The sequence below is a fragment of the Suricata suricatta genome, chromosome 12 (assembly GCF_006229205.1).
Source record: "Suricata suricatta isolate VVHF042 chromosome 12, meerkat_22Aug2017_6uvM2_HiC, whole genome shotgun sequence".
Taxonomy (NCBI): domain Eukaryota; kingdom Metazoa; phylum Chordata; class Mammalia; order Carnivora; family Herpestidae; genus Suricata; species Suricata suricatta.
The window spans coordinates 49,222,096-49,247,558 of NC_043711.1; the positions used below are offsets into that span (position 1 = coordinate 49,222,096).

The 25,463-nt window shown below is 41.8% G+C and overlaps 1 long non-coding RNA gene across 2 annotated transcripts in view; it reads right to left on the reverse strand.

Annotated features, from left to right (window-relative positions):
- Positions 1 to 25,463, reverse strand: part of LOC115273356 — a 76,178-nt gene that overhangs the window by 7,650 nt on the left and 43,065 nt on the right. For both annotated transcript variants that reach the window (XR_003900785.1, XR_003900786.1), the window contains exons 2-4: positions 22,477 to 22,610; positions 15,669 to 15,846; positions 3,202 to 3,255 (exon numbers count right to left, since the gene is read on the reverse strand). This is a non-coding gene — a long non-coding RNA (uncharacterized LOC115273356). The remainder of the gene's footprint in view (positions 1 to 3,201; positions 3,256 to 15,668; positions 15,847 to 22,476; positions 22,611 to 25,463) is intronic.

Consider the following 25,463-nt stretch of genomic DNA (forward strand, 5'->3'; position numbering starts at 1 on the left):
CTCCCCAGGTCTCTGTCTAGAACGGAGGGCCCAGGCCCCTCTCATTCTGGGTCCTGCTGCACCGGTGCTCTCATTACACCCCCCCCCCCCGCCTCAGTCTCTTCCCTGCCCAAAAAATGGACTCCTTTCCCCGTCTGAAGAAGAACTTGATCTCTCCTCAAACCCTTTGCTCCCACTCATTTTGACCAGTCTAGGGCTTTCGATGTTCCCCTAAAGACATTAGGCTTTCGAAATCCAAAGCCAGAAAGATTCCTATTTGTTTTTTTCTGCTCTGACATTTCCTTTCCTGAGTTAATGAGCACAGAATAGCCTAGCTGCTTGAATGGAGAAAACTGCATAAAAGAATGATGCTTAGAAGGGAGAAAACATGGGGGCACCTGGGCAGCTCAGTTGGTTGAGCATCCAACTTCAGCTCAGGTCATGATCTTAGGGTTCGTGGGTTCTAGCCCTCTCGGGCTCTGTGCTGACAGTGCCAGGCCTGCTTCAGATTCTCAGTCTCCCTGTCTCTGCCCCTCCCCCACTGGCACCCTCCCTCCCTCTTCCTCTCTCTCTCTCAAAAATAAATAAACATTTAAAAAATTAAGTATAGGGGCGTCTGGGTGGCTCAGTCGGTTAAGCCTCCGGCTTCGGCTCAGGTCAGATCTCACGTTTGTGGGTTCGAGCCCCGCGTCAGGCTCTGTGCTGACAGCCAACTCAGAGCCTGGAGCCTGCTTCCAGTTCTGTGTCTCCCTCTCTCTCTCTGCCCCTCCCTCTCCATGCTCTGTCTCTCTCTGTACCAAAAATAAATTTTAAAAAAATTTTTAAAAAATTAATTATATTTTAAAAATGGAGAAAAAATAATTTGCTTTAAACACACACATGTAAACATTAGCATTTTAGAATTATCACCCATTTTCTTGCAATATCTATATTCTCCTGTTTAATCTTCAAGTCACTGCTGCGAGGTAGATAGTATTCTTCCATTTTGTAGATGAGAAAATTAGGGCTTAGAGAGATTAAAAAGCTTTCCCTAAAGTCAGATATGCCAGGTTTTGAACTCAGGGCTTCTGCTTCCAAATCCAAGGCTAAATATACTGTGCTTCAGCTTAACTTCCAAATGAAGAAAGGGAGAGAGACAAGTCTGCTGATGGAAGGCAAAGCCTAGGAAACTGATCAGCAGATGTCTGTTAGAAAATAATTTGACGCAAGGGATACTATTAAACCAAGAGGGAGGTGGTAGAAAAATAAAACAAGATGCAAGGGGTTAAGGGGTTTATAAACAGCAGAGACTAAGGAGTCAAGAGGCCCTGAGTCAAAACCACAGACCAGGAGTAACCATTTCCTGATTGTGAGACACAGGTTAGGTGTCCATAAAATGAGGACCCAAACCAAAGTGTTCTGTGACCCTCAAATCCTGAGCAGACTAGGAATCAGGAATACAGGGAGTCATGGAAGTAAATCAAGGTGTCAGGAATCAAGAGCTAGAGCTTCAACTATGCCTTTAAATTGTCCTCCTGGGAAACTAAGAGCCTACAAGTAGAGTAGGAACATAAGCGTGACAATATGCAGCTGAGGGAAAAGCCATGACAGGAACAGGGGAACAGAGATGAGAGAATGTCCTCAGGGTCAAAAGGTACCTTGCTGTGCACAAGGAACTTCTGCTCTCATTGTCTAGCATGCCCTCTTCTGATAACAAAGCCCATCTCATTCTTTTGAGGAACAAATTTCTCCAACACAGCTTATGGGTTCAAGAGGGATTGGCTGCCTACAGGCCAGGCCTGGATTCCATATCACAATACCTGGCTCAGGGGTGAGTCTGTGACCAAAGGTAGGCCAGTCAGCATTGCTATGGGGTCAATGTTTTTGTCCCCAGCACCCCCCCCTTTCTGTGTTGAAATCCTAACCCTTAAAGGTGGGATCTGAACGTGGGACATTTGGAAGGTGCTTAGGTCATGAATGGAACGCTAAGCGTTCCTATAAAAGAGATTCCCGCCCCGCCTCCAAGAGATCCCTTACCCATTCTACAAGGTGAATATACACCAAGAAAGTGCCTTCTACTAATCAGGAAGTGGGCCCTCACTAGCCACACCGAATCTGCTGGCATCATGATCTTAGACTTCCAGCCTCTAGAGCAGTAAGAAATAAATTTCTGTTGTTTATAAACTAACCAGGCTGTGGTATTTTGATAAAGCAGCTAAAAAGGACTAAGACAAGTGTCAACCCTGTAACTATTCGGGAGCCATAGGCAAAGAGATAATTGGTCTATTGAGCTTGCTAAGCCAGGAAAATATAAGTTTGGAGCTGGTACTGCCCATTAGGCTACCTCTAGGGAAAGCCTGCCTGAGAATAAAGCCAAGAGCACAGAAAGCCGGGCCAAAATACAGAGGCAGACCAGAAGAGAAAGAAAATGGATCCTGAGAATATACTCTGGGGCCCTGCATCCAATCACTACAAATTCATCCCCATGAATTTCTCAGGTGAACTGACAAATTCCCTTTTGGGGTTATCTGTCACTTTCTCAAAGAGTCCTTGCTAATTCACTGTGCCCCCAGTCATAGCAGAATAGGGACAGCCATTCTGAAGTGCCCTATCTGAATTCTTGACCTATAGAAATTATGAGAGATCATAAATGATACTTACTATTTTTAAGCCACAATGTTTTGAGATTGTTACATAGCAATAGATAACTAATACAAAGTCCAAGAACAAAACAGAAAACGGATATTAGTTCAAGTGCTAACTCCAATCAACTGACAGTGGTCTAGAGAAAGTGGCATCAGGGCTGAGCAAGAAAGAGGAGGTGAAATTAAATTAGTGGCATCTGGGGGCACCTGGGTGGCTCAGTTGGTTAAGCATCTGACTTCAGCCCAGGTCACAATCCCACGCTTCATGGGTCCGAGCCCTGTGTTGAGCTCTGAGCTGACAGCTCAGAGTCTGGAGCCTACTTCAGATTGTGTCTCCCTCTCTCTCTGTCCCTCCCCTGCTTGCACTCTGTCTCTCTGTCTCCCAAAAATAAATAAATATTAAAAAGTAAATACATAAATAAGTGGTGTCTGTCATGAAGTGGAAAGTGATAGTGATTATGTTTATTTGCCAACCCTGGTCTAAGACAACTGATTACAGACCCAGATAACAATGATCAAAGAGGGAAAGGAAGAAGAAGACAGGTAGAGGGGGTGGACTTTAAGATAAGAAACAGAGATTCCAATCTCAGCTACTTACCAGCCATGGGAGCTTGGGTAGGTTATGAGCTTCTCTGGGGCTCAGTTTCCTTACCTGCAAAATCATGGGAGGGGTAAATGAAATGAGATTGTGACACAGATGTCTGGCAGTAGGTCCTCAACAAATGAGAGTGTGATGGGAGTCCTGGCTAAACCTAAGCAACCTTTGGGTGTGTGGAATGGATGTGAGGTTCATTTGACTTTCAAAAACAGCAACAAGTCACAGCATTCAAGGCCTTCCTAAAGCTTTTCTCCTCAAAGTGCATCCTATGAAATACATTCTGTGAAATATTAGTCATGTTGGATCTTAATAGGTATTACACAAATGAAGAGAGTTTGCTTATATACATTTTCCGAACCCATTCCTGGGTATTCACTTTGGAGACATGAAAATTCATGTTTACACAAAAACCTGTACATGAATGTTTACAGAAGATCTATTCGTAATTACCAAAGACTGGAAACAACCCAAATATATTTCTTTTTTTTAATGTTGTTTTATAAATTATTTTAATGTTTTATTTATTTTTTGAGAGAGAGAGCCTGAGCAGGGGAGGGTCAGAGAGAGAGGGAGACACAGAATCTGAAGACAGGCTCCAGGCTCTGAGCTGTCAGCACATAGCCTGACGCAGCACTCGAACCCATGAACCATGAGATCATGACCTGAGCCGAAGTCGGACACTCAACCAACTGAGCCACTCAGGTGCCCCTAATATTTATTTATTTTTGAGAGAGAGACAGCATGAGCAGGGGAGGGACATTGAGAGAGGGAGACATAGAAACCGAAGCAGGCTCCAGGTTCTGAGCTGTCAGCACAGAACCCGATGCGGAGCCTGAACCCATAAACAATGAGATCATGACCTGAGCCAAAGTTGGAGGCTTAACTGACTGAGCCACCCAGGTGCCCCAACCCAGATATATTTCAACAGTATAAATAAACTGTGGTACATCCATACCACGGCATACTATTCAACAATAACAAAGACCTACACACACACACACACACCCCTAATAACTGATATATGCAACAACATGGGTGAGTCTCAAAAGGTATTACCTAAATAAAAGAAGCCAGTCTCAAAGACTACATAGTATATAATTTCATCCATATGACATTCTTATAAAATAGAAATGTCAAAAAGAAAACTCTATTGGTGGAGAACAGGTCAGTGGTTGCCAGGGTTTAGAGAAGTAGGAAATGTGATTATAAAAGGCAAACACAAGGGAGTTCTGGAGTGTAATAAAACTATTCTGTATCCTAACTGTGGTCATAGTTACACAAATCCACATATGTGTAATATTTCATAGAAGTGTACACCAAAAAATGTTAACTTTACTGTGTATTATTTCTCAAAATAAAATTAAGAAAGAATTCATGTGAATGTGGAAAATTTGAGGCTAAACTAAGACAAGATGCCTTAAAATAGGACTTCCCAGAGCCTTTAACATGCTTTAATCACACATTTAATAGGTATTAATTAACTGAATATTTATTTAATCAGAGATGAATATCTATGGGGATGCTTGTCTGGCTCATGGTGTATCATGTGACTCCTGATCTCAGGGTTGTGAGTTTGAGCCCTGCATTGGATGTAGAGATTACTTAAAAATAACAAATAGGTCTTAAAAAAAAAAAAAAAAAGAGCATCTGTGATTCTCAAAGACTATAAGAGAAAATATGCAGCATTCCCCTAACTTATTTGAGCAAGAATTTTTTTTCTCAGGGCACCTTAGGAGCCTAATGTTTCCTGGATTCCCTCTGGGAAATTCAGATTTGGTAACAAGTATGAGCTCTTGCCTTGATATCTGGGATCCAGAGAAGACTAAAATGATAGGTTGTGAGTCAGGTACTATTTAACACTGAGTAATGGAGGAGGACCTGGTTGGCTCCATTAGTGAAATATGCAACTTTTTAAGAAGTTTCTATTTATTTATTTTGAGAGAGAGAATGCACACATGGCAGAGGGGTAGAAAGGGAGAGAGAGAGAATCCCAAGCAGGCTCTGCACTATCAGTGCTGAGTCCCATGGGGAGCTTGAACTGATGAACTATAAGGTCATGACCTGAACTGAAATCAAGAGTCAGACACTTAACTGACTGAGCCACTCAGGTGCCACTTGCATGCAACTCTTGATTTTGAGGTTGAGTTCAAGCCCTATACTGGGTATAGAGATTACTTAAAAATAGAATCTTAAAAAAAAAAGAAAGAAAACACTATGTAAATGAGACTGCCCTATACAAATGCCAGGGTGAGGAGGTTACAAGCAATGAAAAGTAGTAAGTACTTCCCTGGTTTTTAAAACGTTTATGTATATATCTAAAAATACACACAAATATTTCTCTGTGTGTAAGTGTGTGTGTGTGTGTGTGTGTGTGTGTGTGTGTGTCTCTTTCTCTACCACTCATTCATATGTGCATATGCACTGAAAAAAAGTCTAGAATCTAAATGAATTCACCAAAAGGCTGTTAGTGGCTAAATCTGTGGTAAAATATTGGGTAATTTAAAATACATTTTCTCTTTTTGCTTTTCTATATTTTCTGATTTTTCATGCTAGGAATATGAATTACTTGTAAAACAAACAAACAAAAATAGCTAAGGATTTTTTAAAAAGAAAAATTTAAAGTAAAATTAGCTACAATTTATTTCACCACCTACCATGTGCCAGGAACTATACAAAGCACTGTCTATACATTATCTCTCTCATTTAGTCGTCACAATTTTTGTGAGAGGCATTATTACTATTCCCATTTTAAAGATGAAGAAATGAGACTTGAAGCAATTTTCCCAATTACTATGATGTGGATTGACTTTGGAATACAATTATAGAGGCGTGCGTACACTTACACACCAGCTGTTTTCATATGCACTACACTTGAGAGACAGCTGGCTCAGTTGTCTGAGACTCAAAGCCCAGATACGACCACCCTTTCCAACCCTAAATATCCTATAAATTCTCTCCTAGATACCTAGCCATGTGGTAGTGTGAAAAACTTGGCTACAATATTTTGAGGGCCCTCAAAATATTGCAAGACGAGAGGTAGATTCCCCATTCCTCAAAACTGAGTGGATCTTGAGACTTGCGAATTTGTATCTGAATTTGCGATTCAGAATTTCTGAATTCTTGATTGACGGAATATGGTAGAAGTGACTGTGTAAGTTCCCAAGGTGTTGCAGCTTCCACTTTCATACTCGTGGAACCTCAAGACCACGGAGGTATGAAGCTCCAAATGAAATACCACACACGGGTTATCCCAAATGAGCCCTTCCCCCAGCTAACCTTACAAATGAATGCAGCCACATGAGTGAGTCCAGGCAAAACCAACAGCAGAAAATAGTCCAGAGTAATATATTACTGTTGGTTTAAACCATTAAGTTGTGGGGTGATTTGTTATGCAGTAAGAGCTAACAACTTGAATTGCTCTCTTTCAAGTTTTGAGGCGACTGTGCAGGGTCAGTGCTACAGAAAAATACTAATCTAACACAGTGCATTAAAAGCCCTTTTAGTGAGGCTCTCTTGCACCTTTCTTCCTAATACAGATATCGATCAAGCCCACACTCCAAGCCCAAGAGGTGACTACAGACAGATCTCAGACTCCCTTTCATATAGACCAAACGTTTCTTCTTCTCAAAACAGAGCTAACTATACAACTGAACTAATGCTGGTAAGAAAGTGAGGACGATTACATAATGAAGAATATCAAAAGAACTCCTTCTATATGAAAAGAAACACAATATAATCATAGAAGCATACATGCCCAGAGCCAGCTGCTCATATGCACTCTACTTTTAGGGACAGCTGGCTCGATCACATAGGAAAATGTGTGCTGAAATCAATTAATTTTGTTTCCTTTGCTTTTATAGCACATTAGGTTTTCCTTCCAAGATTTAGTGAGACATGAAACATATTAACTGTACCAGGCTGAGTTTAAATTAAAGACAGAGGCAAGGGGCATTTACCTACAACTAAACGCTTCTTCAATAATAACAGGCTTGTGAGCAAAAGAACTTGCTGCAAGGACAATATGACAAATTGTTACTACAGCCATCATTTTCATTCAGACACAAATGGATACGTTTGTGCCCACATTGGGTAACTCCCTGTCAAAATCAGCAACCTTGATGATAAGAAAAAATACCCTAGCTTCCTGATGATCTTCCTCTCTCTTGACAGGATGACTCAGCATATTTTCATTTTACAAAATACCAGAATGTTGTCGCAGATTAATTCAACTCCTAAAATTATAGATGATGTTTTAAAAGCAACATTCCCAACAAAATAGCGCAGCAGCACTGTTTGGGACTTGACGATGACAATTCTTTTCAGAAGAGAGGGTCTCACAGGGAAAAGAATACAAAGGGGATCTTGTTGCTCCTTCACAGCGGGTCACTTTGCATTCTTTAGTCTCTTTTCAATGCTATTGATAGAACGCCCTCTTAGCCTTTCCTTCCTCTTTGTTTCTCGTATTTCTTGGCCGTCCTTTTGTTGATTTCAATCACCTGACCACTTCTAATTCTCCCTTTCCTTGAACCTTAGTCTTCTCTTTTCTGCCTTACCTGATACACAAAGAGTATGACTGCTCCTCACATGACAGCCCTGGTTTTCTCCACTATCAGCACAAAGAAAGAATTCTCTCTCAGACAGGCTCTGGTTACCCTGCAATTTTTTGTGCCCTTCTTTTCTCAAAGATACAAGTCAGTCAGTCAGTCTCTTTCTGTGTATGTCTCTGTCTGTCTCTGTCTCTGTCTCTGTCTCTGTCTCTCTCTCTCTCTCTCTCTCTCTCCAGGCATCCAATCTGTGATAAAAGAGTGAGACTATGTTTGGTTAATGTTCTGACAAAGTGAAAACAGGACTTAATCATAAGCAAATTTTAAATAGCTCCTTCAAACATTTCCTTCAAGTGGTACTGATGTGGATCAAAGTGTTGGGGTTCAGAGCTGGGGGCCAAGAAAGAATTCTTGAGACATCTTCAGTGTAAAAGATAATTTTATTAAAGCACAGGGACAGAACCCGTGGGCAGGAAAGCTCCACAGGGGTTGTGAAGAGTGAATGATTATATACCTTCAGGTTGGGAGGGGGTTAGGGACAGCATAAGTTTCTAAGGTATTTTGGAAATAAGGTTTCCCTTCCAGGACCTTTAAGGACTAGCTGCTATTAGGAAAAGATCATTTATTCTGTTCAGTAAAACCTTAGACATGAAACCCTTCAGATGTATATCAGTGGGCCATATGCTTGGAATACAATTGCCAACATATATCTTGGGGGGTGGAGGTAGAGATAAAGGAAATTTCCAAAGGAATTTTTATCTGTAAGTACTTACAGAATCCTGGGGGGGTTAGGATAATGTTCAGCTAAGATTCTCTTTTGCCCCTAGCAAAGTGTCCTCATCGAGGCAGCTGAGCTCCTAGGAGACTATCACTGCCTTTTCAAGGACTTGTCATTGGGCTGCAGGCAGTAAGGGAATTTAATTTTTCTTTTGCCTTGGTTCCCCACATCTGCACCAGTACCAGATATAGCTTCTAACACAGAAATGGAAATTAAATTCAAGTCAATACTTAACTTAGTGTCTACCACCTGCCACACCTCATGCTGGGCATAGAGATCTAAGGCTTAGTGTCTGCTATCAAAGAGAAAACTTGATAAAGAAAAATTATAAAGAAAAGCAAAGAATAACAGTCAACCATTTGATGGAAGGCCTAACAAATATCACCTGAGTATCACCAGTTGGAAAGCAATTCTTAGTAGAGTAAGATTCTTTTTTCTTTATTAAAAAAAAAATGTTTGTTTATTTATTTTGAGAGAGAGAACATACCCACAGGCAGGCACACACAGCCATGTGTGGAAGTGGGGGACAGAGGGAGAGAGAGAATCCCAAGCAGGCTCTATGCTAACAGCTACCTCGATCTGAGATATGAGATCTGAGAGTCATGAGATCATGACCTGAGTTGAAATCAAGAGTCAGACACTTAACTGACTGGAGCCACCCTGGCTGGCGCCCCTCTGTTTCTTTATTTTTAATATGGGTAAATGATATAATAAAACTTGCTTTTGCAGGGTGATTATTATAGGGGTCAAGCTAGACTATGACTGAATGTATCTTGCAATTCTGCAATTTATTTTTAATGCTTATTCATTTTTTTTAATTTTTTTTAATGTTTTATTTATTTTTGATACAGAGAGAGACAGAGCATGAGAGGGGGAGGGGCAGAGAGAGAAGGACACACAGAACCAGAACCGGAAGCAGGCTCCAGGCTCTGAGCTAGCTGTCAGCACAGAGCCTGACGCGGGGCTCGAACCCACGAACGTGAGATCTGACCTGAGCCGAAGCCGGAGGCTTAACCGACTGAGCCACCCAGGCGCCCCTGCTTATTCATTTTTGAGAGAGCATGAACAAGGGAGGGGGAGAGAGAGAGGGAGACACAGAATCCAGAGCAGGCTTGAACCCACACACTGTGAGATCATGACCTGAGCTGAAGTTGGCCACTCAACCAACTAAGCCACTCAGGTACCCCAACAATCTGCATTTTAATTTCATTTCCATTTGAATGGGCCCAAGAGGCCACATTAGGCCCGCCTGGGCTCTACTCCTTTATCCTTGTCCTTTTGGGTCAATGGGTCTCAAGATGTGGTCCACAGATCAACAGAGTCAGCATCACCTGAGAATTCATTAGAAATGCAGATTCTTGGGGCACCTGGGTAGCTAAGTCGGTTAAGCATTTGTCTTCAGCTCAGGTCATGATCTCACAGCTCAAGTCATGCCCTCAGAGCTCATGAGTTCAAGCCCTGTGTTGGGCTCTGCATGCACAGCTCAGAGCCTGGAACCTACTTCAGATTCTGTGTCTCCCTCTCTCTCTGCCCCTCCCCTGCTCATACTCTTTGTCTTTCTCTCTCTCTCTCTCTCTCTCTCTCTCTCTCTCTCTCTCTCTCTCTCAAAAATAAATAAACATTAAAAAATTTTAAAAAGAAATGCAGATTCTTGCCCCCACCACACCTACTGATTCAGACACTCTAGGAGTAGGGCCTCTAGGTGGGTCTCCTGCTTGCTAAAGAGAACCACTGCTCTCCATACCTGAGAGGACAAAGGGTGGGAGGGATATACAAACTGACTTGCAGAACTAGAGAAATTCTCTTACCATCAGGTAAGCCACAGGCTCCCATTTTTAATGAGATCACAACAAGCCAGATTGTGTGGCACATACCAAAAGGGCCATGGACTCAGTACCTTCTGATCAAGAAGACTTCACTCTAGTACTCAGTCCTTGCTGTGCACTGGAGTTAAATGGAGAACTTTACAAAATACTGATGCCTGGGTCCCAAACCCAGAGATTCTGATCTAAGTGGTCTAAGGTGCAACCTGTCCCTCAAAAGTCCTAATTGCTCTGCAAATGACTCTAATTTCAATTATGGGAATTAACTTGGGTCTTGAAACAAGAGAGAAAAGAAACTCTCTGTAACTGTAGATGTCTCTGGGGGAAAGCACTGGGGAATTAAAAGACTAAGAAAGAGTCTTACTTTTTAAATCTATTCTTATAATGGGAACTCCCTCCAGGTCCTCTGTCCTTGAATTTCTAGCGGATTAGCATTCTAGCCACTCCCCACAGAGCACAGTGGTTAGCAATGAATGCAAGTCAATGCTTTGCAGGACTTGTCTTTGGGAAAGTAATTTTCTTAAAAGAAAATGCTATAAAGAAAGGGAAGAAAGGAGGGGGAGAGAGAAAGAGAGATAGGGATGGGTAGAATGTGAACAAATAGGAAAAGAACGAGCTATGTGTAAGCAAAAGAAACCGTTTGGACAAAGTTTAGAGGTGAATTCTGCAAGGGACATGTAGAAATAGTGAGAAGGCCAGCTTACCTGGAGCAGAGGTATGTGCTGGGAAAGAGATAAATTCAAGCAGGTAAAACAGGAGACTGATCTTAAACTGCCTTGGAGAAAAAGATGGGGTTGTACTAGGGTTCTCCAGAGAATTAGAACCAATAGTGTGTGTGTGTGTGTGTGTGTGTGTGTGTGTGTGTGTGTGTGTGTGTTTGTGTAGAGATATATATAGAGTTGGTTCATGTGATTTGGAAGCAGAGAAGTCCCAAGATCTGCAGGGTAAGTCAGGGCTGGAAACCCAGGAGAAGTGACAGTGTAGTTCCAGTCTGAAGGCTGGTGGGCATCAGACCCAGGAAAATCTAATATCTCAGTTCGAGTCTGAAGATGGGAAAAAGTTGATGTCCCAGTTTGAAGGCAGTTCAGTCAGGAGCAATGCTCTCTTACAGGAGAATGCGCCTTTTTGGTCTATTCAGACCTTCAACTGATTGAATGATGCCCACCAATATTAAGGAGGGCAATCTGCTTTACCCAATCTATGGACTTAAATGTTAATTTCACCTAAAAACATCCTTACGGAGTGCCTAGGTGGCTCAGTCCATTAAGCATCTCTCTTTTTTTAATAGTTTATTGTTAAATTGGTTTCCATACAACACCCAGTGCTCTTCCCCACAAGTGCCCTCCTCCATTACCACTACCTCCCTTCCTCCTCCACCTCCCCCTTCCACCCTCAGTTCGTTTTCAATATTCAATAGTCTCTCAGGTTTTGCATCCCTCTCTCTCCCCAACTCTCTTTCCCCCTTCCCCTCCCCATGGTCCTCCATTAGGTTTCTCCTGTTAGACCTATGAGTGCAAACATATGGTATCTGTCTTTGTCTGCCAGACTTATTTCACTTAGCATGACACCCTCAAGGTCCATCCACTGTCCTACAAATGGCCATATTTCATTCCTTCTCATTGCCATGTAATACTCCATTGTATATATACCACATCTTCTTGATCCATTCATCAGGTGATGGACATTTAGGCCCTTTCCATGATTTGGCTATTGTTGACAGTGCTGCTAAGGCATCTAACTCTTAATTTCAGCTCAGGTCATAATCTCACAGTTCATGAGTTTGAGCTCTGTGCTGGCAGTGTAGAGCCTACTTGAGATTCTCTCTCTCTCCCTCTCTCTCTCTGCCCCTCACCTGCTCTCTTTCTCTCTCTTTCTCAAGAATAAATAAAAATTAAAAATAATAAAAATAGAAAAAGAGCCTCACAGAAACATGGTTAAGGATGGCTGACCAAATATCTGGGCATCCTGTGAAAATTTAATAAAGGGAAAACTCACTAGAATGGAGTTGGAAGGCCAGCAGGGGGAGCTCTCATGCTCTACCACTCCTCAGTTGAAGATACCAACAGGAAGAGAGGGACCTTGCAGGTAGACACTACTTTACTATCCCAGAAGGGGGGAAAGCCCCCGCCCCCCCACAACAGCCCAGCCAATGAGAGACAGTCATGACTCAGCATTCCCAGCTTCCTGATTCCCTGTACAAAAGAACCTTTCTCTCCTTTGCTCAGCAGAGTTGCTTATGATTCTGCTGTAGCTTGCTTGTCCCTGATGGTAATTCTCTGCTACTTATTTATTGGCAAAATAATGGGCCGTTTGATTTGTAAGGTTAACAATTCCATGGCCCAGTCAAGTTAACACATAAAGTTAACCATCACAGGAAGTATGGACTCAAATCTGTGGACTAGTGTTTCCAAAGTGTGGTGCATGAAGACTAGACCAATGCAATACTCTGCCAAAAAAGTTTCTGTGAAAATATCAATCTCAGAGAACACTGTATATTAAGGCATACTAACGTATGAAATGGCTCATAACTTTGTCAACGTAGCATGTCCCTGACATTTGATCACAGAATCTGTTATTTAAAGCCTATTAATTTCCTATGGAATAAAAGCTTCACAAAACAATGGGAAAAGCGATTCCAAGCCACAAGAAGATAATATGGATTTGGAACCTGAAAAGGTACATGAAAACAGGATTTTAGTAAGATAAATTTGGCTGTAGTATGCAGGGATATAAAAGGAAAGGGAGCCTGAAAGCAGAATCTACTTTAGCAATCAAGATCTGAGGATAGATAGAGGCTTGCACGTGGGTAGGAATGATGGAGGAGGAGGACGAGGAAAGAAATAAGACATTTTATGGAAAAGTGTCAGCATATATGAATTATAAATAAAAAAGAGTAGTAGAAAATTCCAAGGTTTGGAGTTTGGTAAGTGAAAAAATAAAGAGCCACTGATGGAGAAAGTTGGAAGGGAAGATCGGTTCATGGGCACAAATGTGGTGTGTTCAGTTTTCAATATGTTAGGTTTAGAGTTATGGTAGATAGAGGTCTGTAGGAAATATGTAGCAATTTCTGGAATTATGAGACTTCTGTGAGAGATCTGAAAATTATAAGTCAATTTGGAAAAAATTATAAATCAATTTGGAAATCCTCAGTGCAGAGTGAGAACCTAAATCGCAAGAGTATACCTCTCACCCATTTCCCCATTTCCCTCAGCCAGGCCAACCTATTCTCTTTGTAAAAGGCTTCTGTTTTGAACAGCATGCTTCCTAAGCCAGTTTCAGGTCCTCCTAATAATAGCCTCACAAAGGAGCATTGAATTATATTCATTCCTAAGCACAGCTCTGCGCTCTAGAGTGGTAACCAAGCACCATCAGCAGGTAGTTTAAGGAAATAAGCCCAGGAGGAAGCTCCTTAAATGTGTAAGGAGGATTAGCTTTGAAAATTAATCACATTCACCTAGCACAAGTCAACCATTGAACAGAAACATTATGCTCTCCTTTCTACATGCCAGTAGTACCTGCTACTACAAGGCCTCACTGTTAAGAAATCCCAGTTTTTAAATAATGTTTAATGTTTATTTACTTTTGAGAGAAAGAGAGAAAGACACAGAAAGAGATGGGTGGAGGGCAGAGAGAGAAAACACGGAATCAGAAGCAGGCTCCAGGCTCTGAGCTGTCAGCACAGAGACCGATGCAGGGCTTGAACTCACAAACAGCAAGATCATGACCTGAGCCAAAGTTGGACGTTTAACTGACTGAGCCACCCAGGTGCCCCTGGACACCAGTAGATTTTAAACAAATTTCAGAAACTAAAAACCACACTTGTAATCTTCTGGTTGCTTGTACTCATGAAAATACATTTAAGCATTATCAACCAATTCAGTAAGTGCTTACAGCATGCCTACTGTGCACCTGACCCTGAAATGACCTATGGTCTTTTCCCTTTTCCTTCACACTGGACTTCTGGAGTCACACAGTCTCATGTTTGAATCCCTACTGTACCCTCTACTGGCTATATGATTCTAAGCAAGTTATTTAAATGTCTAGGCTCTTGATTTTCTCATCTACAAAAAAATGGGATAAAAATAACACATTCATTTATTAATGTGTGTATATTCATTCATCCAGTAAATGCTTTTGAGCTCCTACCTTAGCTTTGACTATACTAAGTGCTGAGACTGGCATAGTAGTAAAAAAAAGCAGGGGCACCTGGGTGGCTCAGTCGGTTAAGCCTCCGACTTCGGAACAGGTCAGATCTCACGTTCGTGGGTTTGAGCCCCGCGTCAGGCTCTGTGCTGACAACTAGCTCAGAGCCTGGAACCTGCTTCCTGTTCTGTGTCTCCTTCTCTCTCTCTGGCCCTCCCCCTCTCATGCTCGGTCTCTGTATCAAAAATAAATAAAACATTTAAAAAATGCAATTTGCTACATCCCTCAAGGCAAAATTTATAAAAAAAAAAAAAAGCAGGTGTAGGAGAAGAAAATATTTTTCTCGACCTTCTTTTGTTACCTAGCTGGGTCTGAAAATTAAACTGACAAAAATGTAGTAATGGGGAAAAAAGGGATATAAACTTATGTAATATAAGTTTTGCATGATCCAGCCTTCCTGAAGAAATGAAGATGCAGTGGAACAGAACTGAGTGTTTATGCTAGGTCTGATAAAGAGTAGACAGAGGTGGAAGAATATGATAGATTGATTGTGAGAAGAAAGGGAGATGATTCATTTTCAGAAGTACCAAATAAAAGCTATGCTATCTAATTAACAATAGGTTTACAACCTATTGGAAAACGTACCAACCCTTCCCACCCGACCCCCACCCCCAAAATGGATTCCCAAACCTTTAGACACTTCACTTCCTGGTTGCTTGTTTAGCAGGTTTATTTTCACTAGCTTTGTAATGAGCATGCGCTAAAGAACTGAAGTCTCTGGGCCACCTCAAGGAATTTACATTTGTTCCAATCAGACTACTTTTTATCTTACCTGGGCAAGTCTTCCAGGTAAGTATCAGCCAATGAAGACTCAGGGGAGGGAGTTGTGTGCTAGGAGATAAAATGTCTGCTGTAACTGCCCCGAGTATGCTTGTCCATAAGACACCCACTCTTGCAAGAACATTAGATTAAAGCCTCGCTTCACTGTGCTCTAAGATTCCATGTCACTCCTCTGATTAGGTCAGTGGGCTTATTTCTCACAAGGAGCATGAGACAAACTTAGAAATGCTTGTTGGTTAGTTAGCATTCTTCTCAGGCCTCTTGGTCTTTAGAGATAAGGATGCTCCTTTCCTCCTGGAATAGGGAGGGCACCTCTCACACAAAGATTTTATGACTTACTTTAGAGAAGAAGGGTAGGCCAAAGGTCAGAGGAACTTCCTGCTTCTGCTGTGTTCTCAAACTCCTTCAGTTTAAAATACACAATATGCCAGGGATGCCAGGCTGGCTCAGTGGGAGGAACAGGCGACTCTTGATCTCAGGGTCATGAGTTCAAGCCCCACATTAGGTGTAGTGGTTGCTAAAAAGTAAACAAATTTAAAAACATACATTTAAAAGAATAATTTAGAGATGCCTGGGTGGCTCAGTCAGTTGAGCATCCAACTCTTCATTTCAGCTCAGCTCATGATCTCACAGTTTTTGGGACCGAGCCCATGTCGAGCTCAGCACTAATAGCATGTGGCCTGCTTGGGATTCTCTTTCTATCCCCTCCCTCTCTGCCCCTCTTTCACACGTGCACATTTTCTCTCTCTTTCTCTCTCTCTCTCTCCCTCTCAAAATAAATAGACACACTCTCTCCCTCTCAAAATAAATAAATATACTTTTAAAATATAATAATTTATCAAATGAAATACTGAATATACCAAAATGCCATATTTGGGGTGGCATGTCACAGGCATGGTCCCTGCAGCACTGGAGCTCAAACATTACCAGATTGTGAGGATAATCAAATGAAATCATACATGCAAATTGCAAGATACAGTGGTTCACACATAAAGGTAACTCAATAAATGCTAGTTTCTTTCTCAAGGGTACCAGGGATATGTCATCCCAAAATATACCTCTTTGCCATAAGGATTATTTTGAGCTAAAGGCACTTGAGAACCAGCAAAGGCAGGAAAAGCTCTTTACCTCCCTCTGACTGCTTAAAAATAGAGTATAAATTTCCCCTTTTATAAAGGAAATTTACATTTAGAAAGGAAACTTCCATTTGTAAAGTTATCTCCATGCCAGGAAGAAAGATAACTTTTATCACCTGAGAGACTGTTATCTACATAACAAGACAACTCATCTTGATCTTACGTTTCCTCCCCTTGCTTTCCCAGAACTTACCTCCCCACCCAGAAGCCCCCAAACCTCTTTTTGTTTGTCTAGCCTAAGAGGGTACATAAGCCTCTACTACCTGGCCACCTCCCCGAGTTTCTATTCTTGGTGAAACTCCCTTGTGTAATTAAAACTGGTTTTTTGTTGTTGTTAATCTGTCTATTATCAGTTTGATTCCTGGCCCCAAACAGTGAACCTAGGGGAGTAGAGAAAAAAAGGTTTTCCTCCCCTACACATCCTTCCTATAGACCATGGAACACATCCTTAAGTGTCTATGGTGGCCAACATAAATGTGAGCAGCAGTGGAGACTAGAAATCTAAAGGGTTCCTGTCCCCACTAAAGGGTAGTGATCCACTCGACATTAGCCAATGATTTCCAGGAGGGGATACTGATCCGATATTCCAGATCTTCCTGTTTTAAAGAGGAGTGGGAAATCTGGATATGAAATATGCCTATTTTTATTTTTTATTTTTTATTTAAAAAAAATTTTTTTAATGTTTTATTTTATTTTTGATACAGAGAGAGACACAGCATGAGAGGGGGAGGGGCAGAGAGAGAAGGAGACACAGAACTGGAAGCAGGCTTCAGGTTCTGAGCTAGCTGTCAACACAGAGCCCAACGCAGGGCTCAAACCCAGGAACGTGAGATCTGACCTGAGTCGAAGTCAGAGGTTTAACCGACTGAGCCACCCAGGCACCCCCGATGCCTATTTTTAAATGTTGGCAAGGCATTCCAAATCCTGGGTGGACCAAATAAAATACATCTGACCCAGTGGCTGCCTATTTGCAACTTCCATTACAGACTAACGCTGAGAAGGCAGAGCGCGCAGATAACTCTGAGTTCTAAGTACTCTCTGAGCGTATTGTACAGGAAGACTAAGGGACCCTCCAGCAAAATCTTCAGCTTGGTCCCCATCAATCAGCACAACTCTCTTCATGCTCCAGTGAAACAGGAACCTGGTGTGACAGGATCATCATCACCAGAGGAAAGGGCACTCTCACCATGGGTCATCAGCTTGTATTATATAAATGAATTTAAGGGCCTGAAATGAGGAAACAATGAAAATACGCACAACAGGGCAGTGAGGCACATGCTGTTCAGGAACCAGATTGTGCTGATTGGACTTAAAGGGCCAATCACAAATAGGCCAGGAACATTCGGTCAGCACTTTCAGGTGACATTTTCCCAGTGTGATACTGCTTTCATGCTTCCTTCATTTCTGACTCATTCTTTCCGGTTTAATCTATTTTGTTTATAGATTTAATATCTGGCATTATTCCTCCAAAGAGCTCACGATTTCCCTCTGCTTTCTCTTCCCCCTCCCACTTCAGAGCAGGGCAGATGGAAAACCAAATAAGCAATGACAGACATAAAAAGATATGGATATTTTTATTGCTTTGGTTTGGGGACCCAAATGAAGCTAGCCCAACAACAGAACTTTGAAGCTGCTTCATCCCTTCCAGAAGAGTCTAAGTATTGTTGAGTCCCAACATACACCTTCTCTAGAAAATTCTGTGCTAAAGACCGACACTCCCCGACCCTGCAGTTAAAGTGTTTCTTTAATTCTGCCACTTATGGATATCTGAGTATTCCATGAGTTAGCAATGACCCTGATAGACCTGAGTCATCTTGACGTCCACAGTATGCTCTGGGAAGACCAACATCAATAATCTTCTCACCTACTGAGTTCTGGGGACAATGAAACTGGTACCCAGCCACATTCCTTGATGTTCCTGGGACATAAGAGGCTTATGTAAGAGACACTGAACACAGCCCACAATGTGATGGACAGGGAGTTCCTTAAAAAAGGATGGATTGTTAGAAAAGACAATAGTGCCACTAAGAATAAATCACCATGGACCAAGGAGTCTGGCAGAGTGACTCCTTCTTATGTCTTAGCTCAGGTTGCCATAACAAAATACCACAACTAAAATAAATATCACTTTTTAAAAAATATTTACTTATTTTGAGAGAGAGAGAGAGAGAGAGAGAGAGCGAGCGAGCGCCTGAGTGGGGGTAGGAACAAAAAGAGAAGGGGAAAGAGATTCCCAAGCTGATAGCACAAAGCCTGACATGGGGCTCTATCTCACAAACCCTGAAAGCATTACCTGTGCTGAAATCAAGAGTCGGGTGCTTAATTGACTAAGCCACCTAGCTGCTCCTAAAATAAATATCTTGATTATATTTTGTGAGAATAGAAATGACTTTCATGGGAATCTGAGCTTGGTGGTGCCCTAGGTCTATGGTTACAAATAGCCTTTGAATCGCCAAATGGGTACCCTTCAGCACTTAAGTTGCCTGAACTCTCTGGCATATGATACTGTTGACAATTCCTTCCTTGAAATTCTCTTCCTCCTTAACTTCCTTTTCCCTCCAAACCCCTCTGGCTACTCTGGGCATTCCATGGCCAAGCCCTGTGCAGGGGAGGAGTCAGTGAGAAGAAAGAACACAAGAGGATGTGCCTATGGCACAGCAAGGAACTGCCTGAAGTGGTAGTACCTAGACCCTTGAGGGTTGCCAGGCTCTCTCCCCAGCCTACAGAGCAGAGAGTGGCAGATCAGACTTGAGAGGGGCTGTGCTGGTCCCTACATTCTGGTCACAGCTCCATGAAAGCAGAAGAAACCCCAGAGTCTCCTCACCCACTTTCAGTCTCAATTCCTGTGCCTGTTGCAATGCTTGCTTGCAGACTTGGTATTAAACTGAAATGAAAACAACCCTGAACTTGTGTAACTGGTCATTCTTGCCTGGATTAGCCTACTATGGGCTGGCCTACCTCACCACTCCTCAGTGTTCTTAGTGACTTCCTCTCCGTCATCCTGCCCAGAACTGTAGAGGTCCTACAGAGTTCCCTGCTCAGCCCTTTTCTCCCTCTCTAGGCAACTTAACAGCCACTCAGTATTAACAATCGCATGTACACTGATGATCTCTGACTCCATATCTACTGATCAGACGTGAGCTCCTGGCTCACGTACCACAGCTTAGTACACGTTTCATAAACTCCTCACACTCTACAGGTCCAAAATTGAATTTATTCTCTCCCTCCACTATCTAGTCCTCCTCTTACTTTGTCAACTAGACCCTCATTAACTGAGTTGAACAAGCCAGGAAACTAAATCAGAGTTGGTTCCGAGTTTCTTCAAATGCATATTTGAAGGTACTAAATGAGATGGGTGAATCACGTTGGCTCTTTTAAAAGATCAATATTGGGGCACCTGGGTGGCTCAATCTTGGTTAAGCATCCGAGTCTTGATCTTGGCTCTGGTCATCATCTCATGGTTTGTGAGATCGAACTCCATGTTGGGCTCTGCGCTGACAGTGCAGAGCCTGCTTTTTCTCTCTGTCCCTCTCTCTTTGTCCCTCCCCTGCTCATGCTCTCTCTCTTTCTCAAAATAAATAAATAAACTTTAAAAAATCAGTTTTATTATTGACTTGAAGGTATAATGTGTGCTTATAGTTCTCACTGGACTACTGGGTATGTCTCCAACCAGTTTTCCTTCTCTATCCTCTATCCCACTGCCTATCTTTGGTTCTTACTTGCATTGTCATTTGCCTGAACCACTGTAATAACCTCTCATCCAATCATCCCCATTCATATTCTTCTAACCACTGCTGCCCAAAACATCTATTCTTTCAGGCACGTTTAAATACTTTTATACCTTTTCTTGTTATTACAGAAGTATTACATTTGAGAAAAGTCAGTAACAATACAAAAAGATCATCACTATTAACATTGTATTATATATACTTCTAGCCATTTATGAATAGACCTACATCTTTAGGTGAAAAGGATTATATCATACACACGTATATGCCCTACTTTTAAAAATTAGCATCATGAAAAATTTCCTAATATAAAAAATAGTTAAAAATATATCACAATACGGGGGTGCCTGGGTGGCTCAGTTCACTGAACGACCAACTTCAGCTCAGGTCATGGTCTCATGGTTCATGGGTTTGAGGCCCACGTCAGGCTCTGTGCTGACAGCTCAAGAGCCTGGAGCCTGTCTTCGGACTCTGTGTCTCCCTCTCTCTCTGACCCTCCCCTGCTCACGCTCTCTCTCTCTCTCTCTCTCTCTCTCTCTCTCAAAAATAAATAAAAACATTAAAAAATTTTTTAAACAAAATATATGTCATAATAATCACCTTCATGCATCCATCGTTGTTCATATTCATAATTATTTCTTTAGCAGGGGAATTGCTGGGTGAATAGGTAATGCATATTTTTAAGACTTTGAACCTGTTGCCAAATACTCCCTGGAAAGGTTTTATCTATTTATTATATTTCTGCCAGTAGAATGATCATTTTCATGTAAAATCAGATTCTTACTCAAAGACTTGGGCGAACTTAGAAGCTCAAGAACACTGGACCAGAGAAGGCCCAGAAATAAGGCTGTCACAGCTAGTTAAGCCAACATGTTTCCAAGTATAGCTGTGGCCCCACAGAGTCTTGTGATGAACCATGAAAGGGGATCAAAGTATGCAAGTCTTGCACAACTCTTAGAGTAAATGCCATGCAAGGCCAGGGACTTTCATTTTTACATATGACTAAGTACCTAAGAGCTTCCTTAACTATTAAGAGTGATTAAATTTTTATATTCACAAAAAAAAAACAACCCACAAAACCATGTAGCACTGCCAATTATTGAAAACTTTTGCTGCCACAGGAAAGCTGAAAATGATATAAATTTCCTGCTGCACATGAAACAACCTAGATTGCGGGGATTTTCACAGTTTTTAACAAAGATGCTCATTGTTGGTGGGGAGGGCTTCATAGGGTCTTGAGTTTCAAATACAGTCCTTCTTGTTTTGTTTTTTAATGTTTATTTATTTATTTTGAGAGAGAGAGCATGAGCAGGGGAGGAGCAGAGAGACAGGGAGACAGAGGTTCTAAAACGGGCTCCACACTGACAGCAGAGAGCCCAATGAGAGGCTTGGACCCACAAACCCCGAGACCATGACCTGAGGCGAAGTTGGATACCCAGCCAACTGAGCCACCCAGGTGTCCCATAAATACAGCCCTTCTTGTATGTGTTATTTCACAGCTCAAATGCTGTTTTTCTGTGTTCGATCATTTTGTTCATTCGTACACATTATGGTGCTGCTGTTTGGGGTTGCCGTTTTACTCCTCTGTAATTCTTTATCATCAAATTCTTTTCCCACCAGAAGTGGAACAGATTGGTTAGGTGTATTGTGAGGTCCTGTGTGCCAATTAAGTCATCATGTTTGAGAACTGATCATCTGAATGCCTCAAAATCTCTCTACCCTGACTCTAGATTGGCTTACGAGGTTGATTAACTAGTAAAGAGGCCTGGAAAACTACTGTCCATACAATGATCAAAGTGTAAAGGAAGGAAGGAAAAACAGAGTGGTTGAAGGAAGTTTTGAGAGGTGACAGGAGGCTCGCAGACTCACCCGTTCTCCTCCCCACTCAGTCTTTAAAACACTGGCCTTATGTGACAGAAGAACATATGCAGAAATACATGTTATCTGCATATATAACAGGGTTCTGTTAAACATTAGCAGGGCTAAGAAGTCTGAGCTACCTATTAGCATAGTTGAAACATAAACAAGGCTGTGTTGAGAACAGCATCAATACTGTTTTGTACTTGGCCCAAGCTACCCAGCCCACTGGCCTGCACATTTGTAAAACTCCTGATTTGAATCTAAAAGACCAGACCAACAGGAAAGAGGAGAGAGCTCTTCCTACAAGAGTGACCATCTGAGGTAATGGAGACATCTGCATAATCAGTTCTGGGTATGGGCCCAAAGCTTTTTATTTTCCCATCTAGCCCTGGGAAGTTATGGTTTTAAATGTATGGGATTTACCTTGACAAACAGCCTTTGAGAAGATATGGGAAATCTGATTTCCACCAGTCCAGCTTGCATTTCAACAGGGATTCTGTAATGTTACCAGCCTGAGAAGGAACCGATACACTATGTGCTGGTTCATTTCCATTCTCCTGTGTAGAAAAAAGGGAAGAAAAAATTAGCAAAGCCAGTTCTATTTGATTCTCCTCACATTTCTACTGCCAAGAGCAACCCAATTACTCACCAACAGGCACGGTAAACACCTACATGCTCAGAGACAAGTACAGTCAGGTATTTGTTAGCCTATTACTTAATAAGCTTGTCTTTTCCATAATCTAGGCCCCTGGTTAAAATATTTAGTAACACCAAAATTAGGCTCACCTCAATAGCAGAATCTTATGTGTAATCCTAGATCAGCTATGAATCACACATTTTTCTGTTTCACCGAAGACAAAGTTCCAAAACCTTTTCTTGCATATCCTCTAAGTTAAGGCAAAACAATATCTATGAGGGTCTCAGGCAGGCCACATGTAAGGGTTGGAGGGAAGATGCAATGACAAAAAAAGAAAGAAAAGAAAAAAAGGACAAAGTAGAAAGAAAAGGGAAGAAGATTAAAAGTAATAAAACATTTTTTAAGTTTATTTATTTTAAGAGAGAGAGAGAGAGAGAGCATGAGTTGGACCGGAATGGAAGGAGGGGGGACAGAGGCAGAGTGAGCGGAAGAGGGAGAGAGGGAGAGAGGGGGAGAGAGAGAGAGAGAGAGAGAGAGAGAGAGAGAGAGAGAGAGATCCTAAGCAGGCTCCACACTGTCAGCACAGAGCCCAACATGGGGCTCGAACCCACGAACCATGAGATCATGACTTGGGCGGAAGTCAGACGCTTAACCAGCTGAGCCACCAAGGTGCCCCAAAGTAATAAAACATTTTTTAAAATGAATGTGAATAATTTCACTTACAACACTACTGACCTGTCATAGGTTATATTTATTGAGCATCATCGACTTCTTGCCAGATACTATTCTCAATGCTTTTATATTAATTATTTAATTCATCCAAAACACAGTCACTGCGTACTTTCTGTGTGCCAGGCACTGTTCCAAGTAAAGAATACTCTGTAGAGAACAAGAGGGATAAAAATCTCCTCCATCTCAGAGCCTACATTTTGGTGGAGAATGTCTCATTTAATTGTCACAATAAGGAAAAGAGATAGGAAAGGCATGGTAAGAAGGCAAAGGACATGTACAGACAGAATAAGAGGACTTAGGGGAGAGGAGATATAAAGGAAATGAAAGTTAAAGAATCACTGTTTGGGGTTTGCGATGCTGGATTAACGGGATAAATCTCCGTTCATGCCGTTCATGCCTCAAATCCTCCAACACAAAAGCTTTAGTGAAAAGTCTGTATTGTAAATATGTGAAGAAATATGCTTCTATATTATATCAAATGTATATAGCAATTTGAAATGCTAACAGTCTTCCTGAGTAGATATCCAGCAATATTCCATTTTAATAAAAAGATAAAACATATTTGTAAGAAGCAGTGTCCATCTGCACTTATACCTCTCCTTTCTCCCAGCCTATAACAGTGAAAGAAAAGATGGATCAGATATTTGTCTGAATCCCTCACCAGCACCAATTATAATACTAATAGATGTTATTTATTGCTGCTTTCTATTTGCTGCTGTGAGAAGGGAGAGGAGTCACTTTCTATTTGCTGCTGTGATAAGGGAGAGGAGTCACTTTCAGAAGTGCCAAATGAAAGCTGTGCTGTCTAATTAACAATAGGTTTATAAGCTATTGGAAAATGCACCATCCACCCCACTCAGCCCCCGCCACAATGCAGTCCCAAAACTCTTAGACACTTCACTTCCTGGTTCTTCCTCCTCTCTGTTTCACGGGCTTTTTTTTTTTTTTTTTACATTTATTTATTTATTTATTTTTGGAGACAGAGAGAGACAGAGGGTGAACAGAGGAGGAGCAGAGAGAGAAACAGACACAGAATTTGAAGCAGGGTTCAGGCTCTGAGCTAGCAGTCTGCAAAGAGCCCGACACAGAGCTCAAACCCACAAACTATAAGATGATGACCTGAGCCGAAGTCGGATGCTCAACCAACTGAGCCACCCAGGCGCCCCTTCACTGGCTTATTTTTACAGGATTTGCAATGATCATGCACCAAAGAACTGAAGTCTCTGTATCACTTCAAGGAATATACATTTGTTCCAATCAGACTACTTTTTGCCTTACATGAGCATAGGCAACGTGGGGGGTAAGGCTGTAACCTCTGTGGTATCAGCCAATGAGGAATCAGGGGAGGGACTTCTGTGCTAGCAGATAAATTGTCTACTTTACTGCCCAAGTATGCTTTGCCTGTCACTCTTGCAAAAACGTTGATCAAGCCTCGCTTCACTGTGCTCTGAGTCTCCGTGTCCCTCCTTTGATTGGGTCAGTTGGTTTATTTCTCACAGCTGCATAACAAACCATCACAAAGCTTGATAGTTTAATAACGATTTATTTCTCATAATTCTATGGGTTGGCAGGTCAGCGCTGATCTCATGTGGTACACTCATGTGGCCCCATCCACACGGTGAGCTCAGGTGGGATTCTGGCTCCCTGGTGCCTCTTTCTCCATGTGGTCTTTACCATACAAGTCTAGGCTGGGCTTCCTTATCTAGTGGCACAGATGGTCCAAGGAAGCAAGACTTAAGTCTTAAGACCTAGGCTTGGAGCTGGCCAACGATACATCTGACACTTCCACTGGCCAAAGCAAGTCATAAACTCAGCTCAGATTCTAGGGGAAGGGAAATAGATTCCACCCTTTGTTGAGAAGATCACTAGTACTTAAAATCATGAGAATCATAGGCAATCGTCTTTGTAGGCAAGCTATCTTACTTGCCACATGCCAGAAACTGTGTATTATCACAACAAATCTTCAAAGCAACTTATTAAATAGTCTCCTTTGGTCTCCATTTTACAAGTAAGAAAACTTAGTTCCTTAAAGGTTAATTAC